General features: G+C 41.3%; 1 protein-coding gene across 4 annotated transcripts in view; it reads right to left on the bottom strand.

Annotated features, from left to right (window-relative positions):
• The window catches only part of ACSS1 (acyl-CoA synthetase short chain family member 1), a 137,996-nt gene that overhangs the window by 14,010 nt on the left and 106,302 nt on the right, over window positions 1-17,684 (bottom strand). Inside the window, exon 15 of one of the 4 annotated variants that reach the window (XM_023731379.1) lies at window positions 5,653-6,620. The exons of 1 other annotated variant lie outside the window; for it this stretch is intronic. The gene's annotated coding sequence lies outside the window, so the exon portion shown is untranslated. Of the gene's footprint in view, window positions 1-5,652; window positions 6,621-7,664; window positions 8,070-8,624; window positions 8,864-17,684 lie in introns of those variants that run through there. 2 more of the 4 variants (XM_023731380.1, XM_023731382.1) reach the window with 2 other exon arrangements.

Below are 17,684 nucleotides of genomic sequence, written 5' to 3'. Positions count from 1 at the left end.
CTTACCCAGGAAATGTCAACCAAACTGGGCAAAAGAAACAAGCCCTCTGCAGTAGAAAACTAGGGCAAAGGTAATTCCTCAGGTTTTAGGGGAAAGATCCCTCAAACTGTTTTTACAAAAAAACCAAGGTAAAAGTCCTCATAAAGGAACTCATTTCACCACAAGGGGCTATGTTTGGTTTAAAGTTTAAGGTTTAAAGACTATCTCAGGGTAATAGTTTCAGGGGTTCATCCAAGCCTCTGTGGCTCCAGAAAATCTGAATTCCATGAGAATTTGAAATTCCGTTCTGCATTTTCCCCCTTTTGATCAGGATTCTTCTATAGAACCTTTGATCAAAACATTCAGTAATAGTAGCCGGGCACCATCTGGTTCTTCTGGTCTCGTGGCAAAGAGGTAGTTGTTCATGGAGGCAATGCTTTGTTCTTTTTTATTTTGTGGCCTAAAATGTGGTCTATTCCAGAAAATGATCCATGTGCATTGGGAAAGAATGTATACTTTGCCACTGTTGGGTGAATTCTTCTGTATATGTCTGTGACGTCAAGCTGGTTGATTGTGGCAGTTAGGTCTTCTGTATATTGTTGTTTCTTTACAGTTGTTCAGTCCTTCACTGAAAGTGATGTGTTGAAGTCTCCTACTATTATTATGGAACTGCCTGTTGTTTTTTTCAATGCTGTTAGAGTTTGTTTTATGTATTTTGACACCCTTTCATTGGGTGCATATATATTTATTATGGTTATGTTTTCTTGGTGGATTGTTTTATCATTATACAATGTCCTTTCTTATCTTTTATGGTGGATTTTGCCTTACAGTCTATTTTATCAGTGATTAATATTTCCACTCCTCCTTTTTTTTGGTTATTGTTTACTTGATATATTTTTTCCATTCTTTGATTTTTAATATATTTATGTCTTTGTGTCTAAGATGTGTCTCTTGTAGACAGTATATGGATGGGTCATTTTTTTTTTAAATCAATTCTGCTACTCTCTGTCTCTTTACTCATGCATTTAAGCCCTGTACATTCAGTGTGATTATTGATAGGTATGTGTTTACTGCTATCATTTTGTTGTGTGTGTTTTGGTTTGGTTTTTTGTGGTGTTGAAAATTTCTTTGTTCTGCTTAATTTTCTGCAGCAATTTCTTTTGTTTGTGAATATTTTTTCATTTATTTTGTTGTTGATTTTGTTAATACTGAGACTTTTTTTTAAATTCTTTTTTATTTTGATGATTAAGTTTGTTAGCTTTCTTAGTGGTTACCTTGAAATTTATCTTTATTTTCCTAAGTTTAAAGCAGTCTTTTACTTCTTGATATTGCCTTGACTTCTTCTCCATATGAAAGTTCTATAACATTTATTCCCCCTTTTTGTTTTGATGTTGTAATCATTTACAGATTGATGTCTTTGGTTTCTTGTTTCCAGTCTTTTAGCTTTGTTTTATTTTTGAGAATTCTTTACTGGGTTGGTATCTGGCTGATACTAACCTATGTCCTAATCTCAGGTTGTTGTCTGATGTTGATGATCCTCTATCTGAAGGACTCTGTAATATGTCTTGTAAGTTTGGTCTGGTTTTTACAAATTGCCTTAATTTCTGTTTATTTGGAAATGTCCTAATTTCACCACCATATTTGCGAGACAATTTTGCTGGGTATATAGCTATTGGTTGGCATTTTTTTTTCTTTCAAGGTTTTATACATGTTATTCCATTGTCTTCTTGTCTGCGTGGTATCTGCCGAGTAATCAGAGCTTAGTCTTATTGGTTCCCCTTTGCAGGTAACTTTTCATTTTTTCCAAGCTACTCTCGGGATTCTTTGTCTTTGGTTTTGGAAAATTCGATTATGATATGTCTTAGTGACTTTCTTTAGTGGTCTGTAAGGGGTTTACTTAGCTTCTTGGATGGTTATTTTCTTGTCTTTCATGATAAAAGGGAAGTTTTCTTTCAGCAAATCTTCAACAATTCTCTCCGTGTTTTCCATTGCCTCCTACTGTTCTGGAACTCCAATCATGTGCAAATTTTTCCCCTTGATGGTGTGCCACATAATTCTTAGGCTTTCTTCATTTTTCTTCATTCTTTTTTCTGATTTTTCCTCAAATAAGTTAGTGTCAAGGGATTTGTCCTCAATTTTGCTAAGTCTGTCTCCCAGTAATTCAATTCTCCTACATCCTTCTAATAAATTGTCCATTTCTGAGAATTTATTGTTAAACATTTGGATTTCTAGTTGCTGTTTTTGTATGTCTTCTAGTTGTTTATTTTGTCTTTTTGTTCTTGTGTTGTTTTCCTGAATTATTCTTTTGGCTTGACTGTGTTTTCCTTGATTTTATCTGTGTTTTCCTTAATCTCCTTCTTGATCTCTGGAGAACCCAGTATATTAGTCTTTTGAATTCCTTTTCAGGTAGCTCTATTACTATTTCTTCCCCTGGAAGGTTATCTGGTTATTTGTTTTGGTCACTTGCTGGAGCCATCTTGATCTGCTTCTTTATGTTATTTGATATTGTCTGTTGTCTCGAGGCATTGAGGTGTTATTATATTTATTGATTTATTGTATGTTTACTTGTTGCAACCTGACTTTTTGTTTTCTTTTGATGTATCCAAGTAGGCGGGTCTTCTGTGCTACTCAGTTGCTAGTCTAGCTGCACTGGAGCTCTCAACACCTGGCTCTGGGTGGGTGGGGCTCTGGCTGGGAGTGAGAGCTCAGTTCTCTGTTCCCTGGTCTTGTGGGGAGGCTGAGGATATAGCTAGCATTTCTGGTGAGACAATATATCTGTCTGGTCAGCTGTATGGTGGGTGTAGGGAGTGTTCTTACTGGTCACTGGGTTGCATATTGTGTGTGTACATTGTCAGTTGCTGGGTGTTCTGGTCGAGGGTGTCTGGGTTGTCACTCACTGGGAGGGTGACACAGAACATTTCACCAATGGTCACTGGCAGGTCGGGTTGGGTGGGGGTGGTCGGAAGGGGTACAAGCCTCCAATTACAGAGGCAATGCAGGGGACATGGTAGGGAAGATGTCACCAGCCCAGTGTCCAGTTGGAAGGCATGCCCCTGTCCACTAGAGCACACTGCAGGGAAGAGTGTGTCATAGGTCCTCAGGTTCCTGGCACAGGTGGTTGGAGGAAGTAGAAGGTGACACTGGACCATGGCCCCAGCACTGGTGGCTAGGTGTAGGAGCGTGCAGGCATCTGCGCTCACTGGGTAAGCCGAGCCAGGGCTGCCTGACAGTGCTCGGGTCACTCAGGCGGGGGGCGGGGGAGGCTAGACTGAAGTCATGTGGAACTCCGTGCTTGCTCTTGGGGGGCTTGGGTGGGGGAAAAGCAGGGCTGAAGCCTCGTGGAGCTCCTTGCTTGCTCTTGGGGGGCTTGGGTGGGGGAAAAGCAGGGCTGAAGCCTCGTGGAGCTCCCTGCCTGCACTTGAGTCACTCAGGTGGAGGGCGTGGTGAGGCTAAACTCTGTGGAGCTCCCTTCCTGTGCTCAGATTGCTGTGGGGGGCAGGGGGCAGGGTGGGGTCAGGGCCATGCTGGAGCTCCCTGCCTGCACTGGGGTCACTTGGGTTGGGGGCAGGGTGAGGCCAGACCTAAGCTGCATGGAGCTCCCTGCCTGCACTCAGGTTGCTCATGTGGGTGGGGTGGGGAGGGAGCATGTGGTCAAATGGGAAGGAGAAAGAGAGAAAAAAGAAAAAGGAGGGGCTCATACCATGGTTCCCAGTGAACTGGGCTGCAGGCATGGGGGAGGGGCTTGAGCTGCTGATCACCGTGTTTCAATTTGGGTGCGTTTTCTCAGTTTCTTGGTGCCCTGATGGGAATTCCGTAGTGTTGCCTCCAGTGCTCCTCACCAGGGATCGCAGCTATCTTTGTCTTAAGATGGTCCCATTGTGCTGGGCCAGTTGGCTAGGCACCTCCGTTTTTTTTCTTTTTCACTGTTTTCAGTCAGTTTCTTCTTCCTTTTGGTATTCAGTCTAGTTCTTTATCCCTTCGTTTGATGCTCAGGGTTCCAGGATTGACATCTGTATCTGTTTCACTTGGTTTTTCAGGTCTTTGCTGCAGAGGGATGGTGTGGTGTGTTTGATTAATCTGCCATCTTGGCCACCACCTTCGTTTGATTTCTTGACTGCTGCTTCCATGGATGTTGACTGTGGATCCAAGTATAATGAAATCCTTGACAATTTCAATCTTTTCTCCATTTATTATGATGTTACTTTTTGGTCCAATTGTGAAGATTTTTGTTCTCTTTATGTTGAGGTATAACCTATACTGAAGGCTATAGTCTTTGATCTTCATCAGTAAATGCTTCAAGTCCTCCTTGCTTTCTGCTAGCAAAGTTGTGTTAACTGCATATCACAGGTTATTAATGAGTCTTTCTCTAATCTTGTTGCCACATTCTTCTTCATATAGTCCAGCTTCCCAGATTTTTTGCTCAGCATACAAATTGAAAAAGTATGGTGAAAGGATACAACCCTGACATACACCTTTTCTGATTTTAAACACAGTAGCCCCTTGTTCTGTTTGAACAAGGTCTATCTATAGGTTTCACATGGCACAATTAAGTGTCCTGAAATTTTCATTTTTAGCAATGTTATCCATAATTTGTTATGATCTACACTTTCAAATGCCTTTGCATAGTCAAGAAAACACAGGTAAACATCTTTCTGGTATTCTCTGCTTTCAGTCAAGATCCATCTGACATCAGCAATGATATGCCTCATACTATGCGTGTGAAAGCTGAACAACGAATAAGGAAGACCAAAGAAGAATTGATGCATTTGAATTGGAGAATGATACATTTGAATTGATGTTGGAGAAGAATATTGAATATACCATGGACTGCCAGAAGAACAAACAAATCTGTTCTGGAAGAAGTACAGCCAGAATGCTCCTTAGACGGGAGGATGGCGAGAATTCATCTTACGTACTTTGGACATGTTATCAAGAGGGACTAGTCCCCAGGGATGCTTGGTAAAGTAGAGGGTCAGTGAAAAAGAGAAAGCCCCTCAAAGAGATGGATTGACACAGTGGCTGCAATGATGGGCTCAAACACCAGTGATTGTGAAGATGGTACAGGGCCGGGCAACGTTTCCTTTTGTTATACATAGGTTTGCTATGAGTCAGAAATGACTCATCAGAACCTAACAACAACTATGAAAGGGGTAGATTATACTCAGGAGTGCACAGCAAATTCTTCAAGAAGATTGAAGTCGGAGGTTTCTTAGGAAGGGTACACTGCTCACCAATCAACTTCCTGTGTAGTTTACAAATGAAAAGGACAGAGTGTACTACTGTTAGCATCTGGGTGCTCTTCCTGGTCAAAGTTGTCTTGGTTTGAGTGAAGATGCACCTTCTAGTTGTGAATCTCAAACCAAGAGTAGATTCTTTCTCCTCTGTGTAAGTCTTCATCCAGAGACCCAGTAAGAGTCACTCAGAAGTAGCTAAGCTGCTACTGAGAGAGTTTCTGGGGATTGTCTAGGCCATAGGAGAGGAGCAGGCATTATCCCCACAGCCCCCAGGCCCTGACGAGATGGGTCGTCCTCTCTGAAGAGTGGAGTGAAAGTGGCAATTCTGCCACTATGTTTCAACAGGTGTAAGAGCAATGGCATGAGCCAAAGTACATCCTGGTACTTCTGGTGGTCCCAAAGAAAGGACTCCAGGCTACCTGGCTGTGGTCTAGGGTCTTACCATCAAAAGCCTACAAGTTTTCCAGGGCTGGGCCACCTGGTAAGCACCAGCCCTTTCAACTTACATTACTAAACAGCTAATCACTCTTACATTTAAACACAGATTTTGCACTTAAATTCAAAATGCCAAAATATAATCAAGTCACATGAATCTGATTTTAATTTAAGACCTAAATTTCTCAAATAGTTTAGCAGACACACAGGTGGCCAATGGTAGGAGTCTTGCTACCAAGTGGCATTTGCTTGGGAGGGTCAGACCACAAAGAGGATTGGGCCAGGGAACCCTGCCAACCTTCATCAATAACTTTGACTTGCCTTTCTCTTCCAAACTATTTTTCCTCCTTGAATCCTGTTACCTTCTTTCCTGTAGTTGTGAAGGCAAAGGAAACTCCTACTAAGCCCCATGTAAGCTGCACTTGGCATGGACAGGTGACACACTGTTTACTGCAACTTTAATGAAAGTTTTAATAGGTTAGATATCCTTATAAGCATTTTCTGATCTTGTTAAAGAATTCAGTCCCCTCTTTTATCTTACAAATAAATAAAGTCCTGATTACTGAAGCAGAGTATCTTGAAATTTCACATTTATTCCCTGATTACATAATCCTCATGCCAATGAGTTGACCCTGCGATATACATGCTCTTGTAATGCCCATGTGCCTATGTCAGGGAACAAATAAAAATCCAATTTTTTTGAAGGGGTAGAACCTGAAATGACATAATGCAGCCACATAATCATCAGACACAAAATAAGCTGTTTATTCAATTTTACATACACTCAAATTGCATGTCACTTTTGAAATGAATATAATTACTTTCTAAAATATTTTTTTCTGATTATGAAAGTATGCATGCCTTAACATAGTTCAAAACTTCATGTTGTACATCCTAGTTTGGTGAGTAGCATCTGGGGTCTTAAAAGCTTGTGAGCGGCCGTCTCAGATACAACTATAGGTTTGTATTCATCTGGAGCAAAAGAAAATAAAAAAAATCCAAGAATCAGAGAAGGAACCAGAATACAGGACTAAGTGTCTCCATGAACCACAGCCTCCTCTACCCTGAGACCAGAAGAACTAGATGGTACCCAAATACCACTACCAAATGCTCTGAGCAGCATCACAATAAACAGATTCTGATAGAAAGGGGAAAACACATAGAACAGAACTTCAAAATCTCAAAGAATTCTGACTTACTGATCCCAATGAGACTAGCAGAATCCCTGAGACTATTGCCCTGAGATACTCTTTAAATCTTGAACAGAAATTATTTCCTGAAATCACCTTTTAACTAAATAGCAGGCTAGTTCAAAACATAAAGAATTTCACCCTTGAGAACTGCACTGTTTTAAAAATTATCCATATGAGACCAAATGGACGACAGTTAATCTAAAGCATGGATGAGAAGTTTGGGAGGGCAATAAGACTAAATTAATGGGAGTGGAATAACTAGAATGGAAATAATGAGAATGTTGACACAAATTAAAGAATGTAACCAATGTCACTGAAAATTATGCGTAGAAATTGTTGAACGGAAACCTGTTTTTCTATATATACTTTCACCAAAAATACAATAAATATTTTTTTAAAAAGTATGCTTGCTTATTGTGGAAAATACAGAAAATAACAACAATCACCTATAATCCTATGATCCCTAAATAAGTCCTGTTAACATTTTTGGTATATTTCAATACATTTCAATGTATACAAATTTTATATCTCAATACCCTATTACAGATACAACTTGTGGCACTGATTTTTTTTTGTATTATTCATGTGCACTTTTGTTATTGTTGTTTCTGTTAGTTGCCATTGATTCAACTCCAATTCATGGCAACTTTATGTATAACAGAAGAAAATGTTGCCCGATCCTGCACGTCTTCATGATCGTTGATATGTTTGAGTCCATTGTTGTGGCAGTTGTGTCAATTCATCTCATTGAGAGTTTCCCTTGTTTTCACTGGCCCTCTATTATACCAATTTTTTTTTTCTAGCAATTGGTCTTTCTTAATAACATGTCAAAAGTAAGCAAGCCAAAGTCTTTCCATCCTCACTTTCAAGGAACATTCTAGTTGTATTTCTTCTAAGACTGATTTGCTTGTTCTTTTAGCATTCCACAGGATAGTCAATATTCTACACCAAAACCCTGTTCAAATTCAATCATTCTTCTGTCTTTATTTTTCATTATCTGACTTTTACATGCATGTGAAGCAATTAAAAAGACCATAAGTTGGGTCAGACACTCCTTAGTCATTGAAGTGACATCTTTGTTTTTTAAAACTTTCAAGAGGTCTTTTGTAGGATATTTGCCCAATGCAGTGCAGCATTTGATTTCTTGATTGCTGCTTCCATGGACGTTGATTGTTGATCCAAGTAGAATGAAATCTACAGTTTTAATGTCATCAATATATTTCAAAACCTGGAAGAATATATGCTAAGATGTTAACAGTGACCTCTAGGCAGTAAAAATGTTTCTATTTTCTTACTTATTGTAGTTTTATCTATATTGTCTAATTTTCCACGGTGCACATTTATTACTATGAAAAGGTTATTTTTTTTAATTAAAAAAGATTATTTTTCATGATTGCATACTATTTCACCCTACGGATACTCTTTGGTTTACTTAATCTTTGCCAAAATGACAGACATGAGCCTTTTCCAAAGTTTTGAGAGGGGCCCTACCAATCTGTTTACATGGTCATATGTGTTTGTAAAATCTTCAACAGTAAATTACTGTAACTGCAATCATCTGAGACCACTGCAATTCCCTCCTTCACATCCCCACATGTCGAGTTGTGCTGGGAGGTCACAGGCATTTGGGAGAAGTTGAGGGTACAATTATGTGACTCATAATCACTTGTAGTTGTAGCTAAGTTACTGTAGCTGTACTAGCATGAGAATGGCTTCCAGAAGCACTCCTGATGTCATTAATTCAATGGGAACTTAAGGGAGTTCTGCAAAAGTGGTAACATTTTTTAATCTTCTGAAATCCTACACAAATAACATGGAAATTAGATAGCACAACCAAGAACACATAGTCAAATTTACAACAAAACTGGATGATAAAATAACCCCCATCTCCCAAAACACAAGCAAATGGGAACAAAGCAGCAATGGTCACTAGTTCTGCATGGTGTCAACATCTGTGTAGAGGAAGACGAGAGAAGCAGCGGAAACTGGAAAATCTCAGAAAAGAGATAACTCAGGAAAGAACTGAAAATAAAAGAAAATGATTTTAGAAATGTGGACTAAACTAGAAGGAACATAAGAGCAAATAACACAACAGTTAATGCCTTAACTGTTAACAATTCCGCAGCTATTCATAAGGTTTTCACTGGCTAATTTTTTCAGAAGTAGATCACCAGGTCCTTCTTCCTAGTCTTTCTTAGTCTGGAAGCTCTGATGAAACCTGTCCACCATGGGTGATCCTGCTGGTATTTGAAATACTGGTGGCATAGCTTCCAGCGTCACAGCAACATGCAAACCACCCCAGCACAACAAATTGACGGACACATGGGATTAAGAGAAATAGAAGAAGGAAATTCTTTTTAATCATAAGAAAATAAAGAAAAAGATTAAAAGGAATTTTAAAAAGTAACAAGCAGGAAAAAAAATTAACATATGGGTGATAGGAGCCCCTGAAGAAAATACTAAAGGAATAGAACAAATACTGATATCTATAATTGCAGAAAAGTTATCTGAAATTAAAAGAAAAGATCTGAAACTACATATTGAAAGAGGGCATTGTGTACTAGTGACTATCAACCCAGGATGACCAGCACCAAGACATTCTAGGAAAATTATTGCACTTTAAAGACAAGGAAATAATTCCTTTGGGCATCTAGGCAGAAATAACACAGACTAAAAAAGGCAGAGAATTAGATTATCATCAGTTTTGGCGGCAAGGCTTTATGTCTGAAGGAAATGGAGTAATACATTTAAGACACAATGGAAGTAAATGTGAGCCCAGGATTTTACAGTCTTTCCATATAAAGGTCACAGCTGAACAGTTATCAACATGCAAAAACTCCAGGAATATTGTTGCCATGAACACTTTCTAAGGATCTCTCAGAGAGCAAGCCTTGTAGCTTACTACATATTCTTAGTTGAGCCTCACAATAATGCTCTGAAGTAGGCATTAGCATCTCTATTTTACAGATGAAAAAACTAAGCCTTCATGATACTGAGGAATTTGTTAACTAAGACGTGGTGAATTTCTGGGAGGATGGTGGCATAAGCAAACCATCGTTCCACCCATCCTCCACAAATACAAGAAATACAAGGAAATGGTGCTCAGCCCTGAGCGACTCTGAATTGGAGCGTACAGGACAGCAGCGAGGAACTGCAGATAGGCAAGAATCAAGGAATCGACAATGAGTTGCTTCTCTCAACATCCCTACCTCTCCTCCCATCCTACCCCACCATGCAGGCTGCTGTGAACTGTGGAAGCAGTACCAGCAAAAGAATCTGCTTCCCTCACCATCACACTCTTTGCCTGTACAAAGAGACAAGACCCCATGCTCTGCTTTAATATCAACAAGGCATAAGTCTCTGAGGGTCCATTTGGAGTGTGCGAGCACTTCCCCCACCCGGTGTCAGCTGCAAGGCAGCTATGAATCACTACAGAAGACCCCTGTAGTGGAATCTGTTCCCATAGTCAATACTCTACCTGTCTCCTTGTTTACCCCATAGCCCAGGCCTCCGTAACCAACAGGACAGACCTCCCTGGGAGTCAGTTTGGGTCTGTCTGCTCCTGATTCTGGTCAGAGCTGAGGACTGCTGACACTGATGAGTGCTAGAAAGCAGGTGTCTTGAGTGGAGGCTACACCCACAGCCAACATACTACAGGGGGGCTCTGATGGCAACAAGGCAGACCTCTGTGGGGATCCGATCCCCACAGAGTGTGACACCCCCTCCTTCACCCAGACACTGTCAGCTGCAAGACTGCTGTGAAGTGCTACAGAAGGCCCCCATGGTGGAGTCTGCTCCCATAGGAGCACTCTACCTGCTTCTCTGGACACCCCATAGCTCAGGCCCCCAAAACCAACAGGACAGGCCTCCCTGGGGTCAGTTCAAATCTGCCTATCCCCCCTTCCAGTTGACTGGTGCTGAGGACTAACTGAGGTTGCTGTGTGCTGGGAAACAGGCATCTTGAGTGGAGGCTGTACTCACGACAATAAACTACCAGGCAGACTCTGGTAGCAACAAGGCGGACCTCCCAGGGGTCTATTCAGTGTGACAGACCCTCCCCAACCCAATAACTGTGGCTGCTGTACCAATATGAACTCCTACAGAAGGTTCCCTACAGTGGAGTCAGGAGGTGGGTAAACTAAGTGCGGACTGCTCCTCCAACCACCTCTGGGCCACTGGGGCTCTGAAACCAACAAGACAGATCTCTTGGAGGTCTTTATGGGGGAGAAATCTCTAACAGTATATTTCAATCATTTGAGACCTCTCCAATTCCTTCCTTCACATGCCTGTGTTGAATTGCACTGGGAGGACACAGGCATTTGGGCAAAATTTTGTTGAGGTTGTATCTATGTGATGCACAGTCACTTTTGGTTGCAACTACTTTACTGGAGCTGTCTATGTGGACAATAATCTAATTCCCACTTCTCATTTCTGTTCTGACACCAGCTATTCATGCAGCACTTGTTTCTCTGACCATAACCACCTGAAGCTAAGTCTGATCTCACAAGTTAAAGGACATAGTTCGCCAGACTGCCAAATGGGTCCAAGACTTCAGACACCAGCCAATAGCTCATGAGCCCCCAGGGCTCTCCTCACTTCTGACCTACTGGCTACAAATTTGGGGGTTCCATACACAACCTCAAGATACCAGCTGCAAACTCAAGTGTCCTCAGCCCTGTCACTCTGACCTACTGGCTCCCACTTCTTCCTCAAGTTTGATAATTTGCTGGAACAACTCACAGAACTCATGAAAATCACTATACTTACAATTACAGCTTTATTATAAAAGATACAAAGCAGGATCAGCATCAAAAAGAGACACATAGGGTGAGGTTTGGGAGGGTTTCCAACCTAGAGCTTGTCATTCTCCTGGGAGCAGATGTTTTTGCCAATCCAGAAGCCCATGGATCTTCAGTGTTTCATTCCAAAAACAAAAAGCAAACTCGTTGCCTTTGAGTCGATTCCGACTCATAGTGACCCTATAGGACATAGTAGAACTGCCCCCATAGCGTTTCCAAGGAGCAGCTGATGGATTTGAACTGCTAACAATTTGGTTAGCAGCTGAGCTCTTAACCACAGTGCCACCAGGGCTCCCAGTGTTTCATTACATAATGCAAATTCCAGTCCCTCTCCCTTGAGGTTCGGTTGATATCATGAGATGACATGAGGTATTACACAGTGGTCTTTCTAGCCATGTCATCATGATGTAATCATCACAAGGTAGGGCTCTCTGGCCTGGCCACCACGAGGTGATCATCACAAAGTAGGTCCCTCTGCTCTGGCCAAACCCCACTGCAGTCCTTATTGAGGACACTTAAACCACTAGGGAAACTCCATAGTTTTAGGGATTATCATTCAGGAACCAAGGACAAAAACTAAATTCTTTGGGTAAGGTTAAATTCTAAACCTCACACTGTCCTAGCATGGGAATGGCTTGGAAGTGCTCCTGGAGGAGTACTCCTAATGTCATCAATTCAATGAGAATTTAAGAGGGCTTTGGGAAAATGGTAGCAGTGACAGTTTTTTAATCTCCTTGAATCTTCCACAGAAATAACATGGGAATTAGATAGGAAAACCATAAACACATGGACAAATTTACAACAAAACTGAGTGAAAAAGTAACTCTCAGATCCCAAAACACAAGTGAGAGGGAACAAAGCAGCAGTGACCACCAGCCCTGCTTTGTGTCAGCATCTGTGTGGCTAAAAATGAGAGAAGCAGTGGAAATTGGAAAGACTCAGAAAAGAGATGACTCAGGAAAGAATTCAAAATAAAAGAAAATCATTTTAGAAAAGAGGGCTATACTACAAGGGACACAAGAGAAAATAACACAACAGTTAATGTCTTAAGAAAAATAGAAGGAGGAGACTTTTAAAAATAATAAGGAAATTTTTAAAAAGGATTTTTAAAAATTTACAAGTAGGCAAAAGGGATTAAACATATGGAAGTCCCTGAAGAAAAAGCTAAGTAAAGAAACTAAACAAATACTTAAATCTATAATAGCAGAAAACATCTCAAATTAAAAAAAAAAATTTGAAACTACGTATTGAAAGAGCACATTGTGCACCTGAGAATATCAACACAGAATGACCAGCACCAAGGTATTCTCTGAAAATTATTGCACTTTAAAGACAAAGAAATAATTCCTTTGGGCATCTAGGCAGAAAGAGCACAAGACTTAAAAGGGACAGAAAATTGGATTACCATATATGTTGGCATAAACCTTGCTTTACAAATAGAGTAGTATATTTAAGACACAAGGAAAGCAAATGTGAGCTCAAGATTTTATATCCAGCACAACTGCTTTTCAATATAAAGGTCAAAGACTAACTGTTATCAACTGCAAAACCTCCAGGAACATTGTTGCCTTGATCCCTTAGGGATCTCTCAGAGAGCAAGCCTCCTAGCTTACCACACATTCTTAGTTAAGCCTCACAATAATGCTCTGAAGTAGGCATTAGCTTCTCTATTTTACAGTTGCAGAAACTAAGCCTTCATAATATTGAGGAACTTGTTGACTAAGAACTGATGGAGATAAATTCCAGCCCTTCCTCATTCTTCTCCCTAATATATGCCATGTCTCTGATTTCCACCTGATGCTTAGATTTCTAGCTTTTTATTTAGAACTTCCTATTAAACTGTTACGTCTTCTCCTGCTTTTCCTGTTCCCTCTGATTAAACTGTTCTGATTTTTCTTAAGATATGATCAAGTGAGAAATGACTACATTCACCGTACCTGACAGGTGGCTTTATCTGTGCTTGTCACATTACTACTGTCTAGTTGGAGTCCATTGACCCAGAGACTAGGACACGGGCTTGTCTTATCTGGGAGAGACACCTACATGCCACATAGCTTACTTCAGTGCTTCAAATTGGCAAAAGGAACACAGTAATAAGAACTCCTTAGGTCTGCAAGTGACCTTGCAAAGTTGTTTAGGCAGGCACTGGTGAGGACCACCTTCTTCCTTTCTGGTAGAACCATGTGCCCACCCTCAGTTCCACCATGTGCCCACCCTCAGTTCCAGGGGTAATTTTGATTGGACTATGCCAACCATGTGCCTCCCCTTTGGATGAAGGTAGGGTGTTCAACCCATTTCCAGCCAATGAGACATAAGAGGAAGTCTGCTGGGAGTCTAGAAAATGGTCCCTTCTCCTCAAATGAAAACAGCAGCAGAGAGCCTCCTTTCCCTCGTCTGGATATTGGCATGCATGATATGATGGCTGCAGGTGCAAGGGCTATGACAGAGTCAACCCAGAGGTCAAAGTCCAGTCACTCAAATGGCAGGCCCTTGATGGCACAGTGGAACCACAGGTTAAGGAAAGGTTAACACAGTCATTTTCTTTCCTGAAAAGTGACTCAATGGATTTTCTTTTGTTTCACCTGAAGAAAAATTAAGACAGTTTAACTAGAGGGCACTGGGAAAGCAAGAGGAAACTCAACAGTTGAATGAGGACTTCTAGAATCTGAACTACTGACTTCCTGTTATGTGAGAAAATAAATTTCCTTTCTTTGTAAGCCAATTGCATTAGCATTTTCAGTGACTTGCAGCCAAAGTCACCCTAATTGGAATCACCTAATCTACCCCGCTATTGTTAGGCAGACACTCTCCTATTTTTCCCCATCAATGGGGAATCTACCTACTTTAAAGCAGAATTCCACAGTCACCTTTTAAGAAGGTGTCTTAGTTATCTAGTGCTGCTATAACAAAAATACAAGTGGATGGCTTTAACAGAAATTTATTCTCTCACAGTTTAGGAGGCTAGAAGTCTGAATTCAGGGTGCCAGCTTGAGGGGAAGTCTTCTCTCTCTGTCGACTCTGGGGGAAGATCCTTGTCTCCTTTCAACATCTGCAGGCCTGGCATTACTTGGAGATCTCCATGTGTCTTGGCATCAAACTTCCCCTGGGTCTAGGAGTTTCTCAGTACAGCGACCCTGGATCAAAAGGACATGCTCCACTCCCAGCTCTTCTCTCTTGGTGGTAGTGAGATCCCTCTCTCTCTGCTCACTTCTCTCTCCTTTTATCTCTTATAAGTTAAAAGGTGTGATTCAAGTAAAAGTGAGACTTGATTAAGGGTGTGACTTAAGTAAGGGTGTGACTTGAGTAAGAGTGTGACTTGAGTATGGGTGTGACTTGAGTCACACATTCTTGTAAAGCTGTGACTCAAGATACACCCCATGCTGTTCCAGCTTTATTATCATATAGAGGTTAGGATTTACAACACATCACAGAATGGAGGATAATTGCATCACATCACAAAATGGAGGACAACAACACAATACTGGAAATCATGGTCTAGCCAAGTTGACACATAGTTCTGGGGGTACAATTCAATCCACGACAGATGGGTTTCAATATTAAGCAAAACAACAGAAGGAAATTTTCTTTACATTTAGCCTAAATCTGCCATGCTCCAATTCAAACCCAGTTTATTTCCCAATATTAAATTTTGAAAGACAAGCTTTTGTCTCTTCTTCTGCCTGATTCCCCTGAAGCACTTAAAACCATTTTCTTCAAACCAAAAAACCCACCCTGGCTGTCAGCAAGATGAGATCTTCCTTTTCTGATTCAGCAGCAGGTTAGTCCATTTTACTGTACTATATCTTTGTTTCCAAGGAAAGTTGCCTCTGCAACTTTCATACTTCATTGAGTTTAAAACACCATTGCTAGAGGCGGGGCCAAGACAGCAGAATAGTCAGACGCTTCCTGTGGTCCCTCTTACAACAAACACCCAAAAAAACAAGTGAATCAATTATATATGAAAACCTAGGAGCCCTAAATATCAAAGATAAAGTTGAGGAGTCGGACTGAGTGGCAGGGGGAAAGAGAAACAGTTCAGAAGCAGCAAAGAAGTGCTAGACTTGAGCTAGCAGGCACCTGATGGGCTGGATCGGCTGGTGCATGAGGGCTGAGGCAAGCAGTAGTGCTCGGGAGGTGTTTTACCATGCTAGGAGGGACCGGGTGGCAGAGAGTCTGCACAAGCTTCCAGAGCCAAGAGGAAGCAGGGCTAGATCTGCGAAAGTTAAGTGTAAGTGTCTAACTTACTATGCGGAATCAAAATAACCCCTCCCCCACTGAGACTTTCATAGTAGAGAAGTGCTTCTTGTCCCCTCACCTTCCCCCCAAGCCAGAAATAGGAGCTATCACACCCAAACCAGTCTCAAAGCTTTAGGGGAAAAAAAATGCCAACTCCACTAAGCCGGGTACTCAGGACTAACTACACCCAAAGCAGTCTCGCAGCTTTAAAAAATGGCACGAACCCTAAGCTGGGAACTCAGGGCAGGCATTGCCTCTGCCTAGGTACAGGCGTAAGGGGTCCACAGACTTCAAATGTCTTCCACCCCTGCCTAGATCTGTGTGGGCCAATTCAACAGCATAGGCCCTTATTAGCATAGAACAACATGGTGTATATGTGAAGCCTATTTTCAACTGCAACAGTCAAGGGGGAGTGGCAGATTCGTGCCATTTGACACTGCCCTCCCCAAAAAAGCAGGGTCCTCTCCCACCCACATCAGGGGCCTGAGGACTAGTGGCTTCACCCATTCCACCTAGCCACCCATGACAGGGGTCCAAGAATAAGTGGTGCCTCCAGTCCTGACAGCCAATAGCATTGGGTGCCCATAGTCCAGCTGCAAAACCCACCCACCTATGTGTTCTTGGTACAGGGACATGCCTTCTACTTAGGCACTCAGGGGCAGCCATCAGCCCTCACCTTGCTCACCACATAGCCCCCTACTGCAGCCAGATACCTGTGCCTGCTCCAATCACCCCTATGTAGCCCTGCCCATCTAGGACTGTAGGTGAGAGCCTGAACCATACACTTAGTGACCAATGACCTAGACACCTGAGCTGAATCCACACAAGAAAAGTAAATGGACTCCTGGGCTCACAAACCTAATTATAGCTCTAACCACCTGGTGACAGGACATGAGAGCTTTAAAAATGCCAATAACCAAAGTAGCTCACATGCCCAGCCTATTTGGACATATCAAACAAAACAGAAAGCTAGGACACAGTAAACAAACAAACAATAAATAAATAAAATAACTTATTGATGGCTTGGAGACAACAGTTAATATCAAATCACATAAAGCAGCAGATCAAGATGGCTGCAGCAAGTGACCAAAACAAAGAACCAGGAAACCTCCCAGAGGAAGAGAAGGTCTTGGAATTACCAGAGGTAGAATTCAAAAGATTAATATACGAGCTCTTCTAAGATATCAGGAAGGAGATCAGGCAAAACTCAGACCAAGCCAAGGAACACAAAGACAAAACAATAGAGAAATTCAGGAAAGCTATACAAGACCAGAATGACAAATTTAACAGAGTGATAGAAGCCATAGGGAGACAGCAAATAGAAATCTAAAAGATTAACAATAAAATTCCAGAATTAGACATCTGTCATGGTTTGAATTATGTCCCCCCAAAAATGTGTGTATCAGTTTGGCTGGGCCATGATTCCTGGTACTGTGTGATTTTCCTATATGTTGTAAATCTTGCCTCTATGATGTTAATGAAGGAGGATGGGTCACAGTTGTGTTAGTAAGGCAGGACTGGACCTACAAGACTGATTGTGTCCTGAGGCAATCTGTTGAGATATAAAAGACAGAAGTGAGCAGAGAGACAGGAGGACTTCATACCATCAAGAAAGCAGTGCCAGAGAATGGATAAGAAAACAGGATCCATCAATATGCTGTCTACAAGAAACACACCTTAGAAACAAAGATGTGAATTTATTAAAAATAAAAGGATGGAAAAAAATATATCAAGCTAACAACTACCAAAAAAGAGCAGGAGTGGCAATTCTAATCTCAGATAAAATAGACTTCAAAACAAAATCCACC

Source organism: Trichechus manatus, unplaced genomic scaffold (genome assembly GCF_000243295.1).
Source record: "Trichechus manatus latirostris isolate Lorelei unplaced genomic scaffold, TriManLat1.0 scaffold00042, whole genome shotgun sequence".
In the NCBI taxonomy this organism is placed as follows: Eukaryota; Metazoa; Chordata; class Mammalia; order Sirenia; family Trichechidae; genus Trichechus; species Trichechus manatus.
Note: the sequence above shows the minus strand (reverse complement) of the source record. Positions and strands in the feature narration are given on the sequence as shown.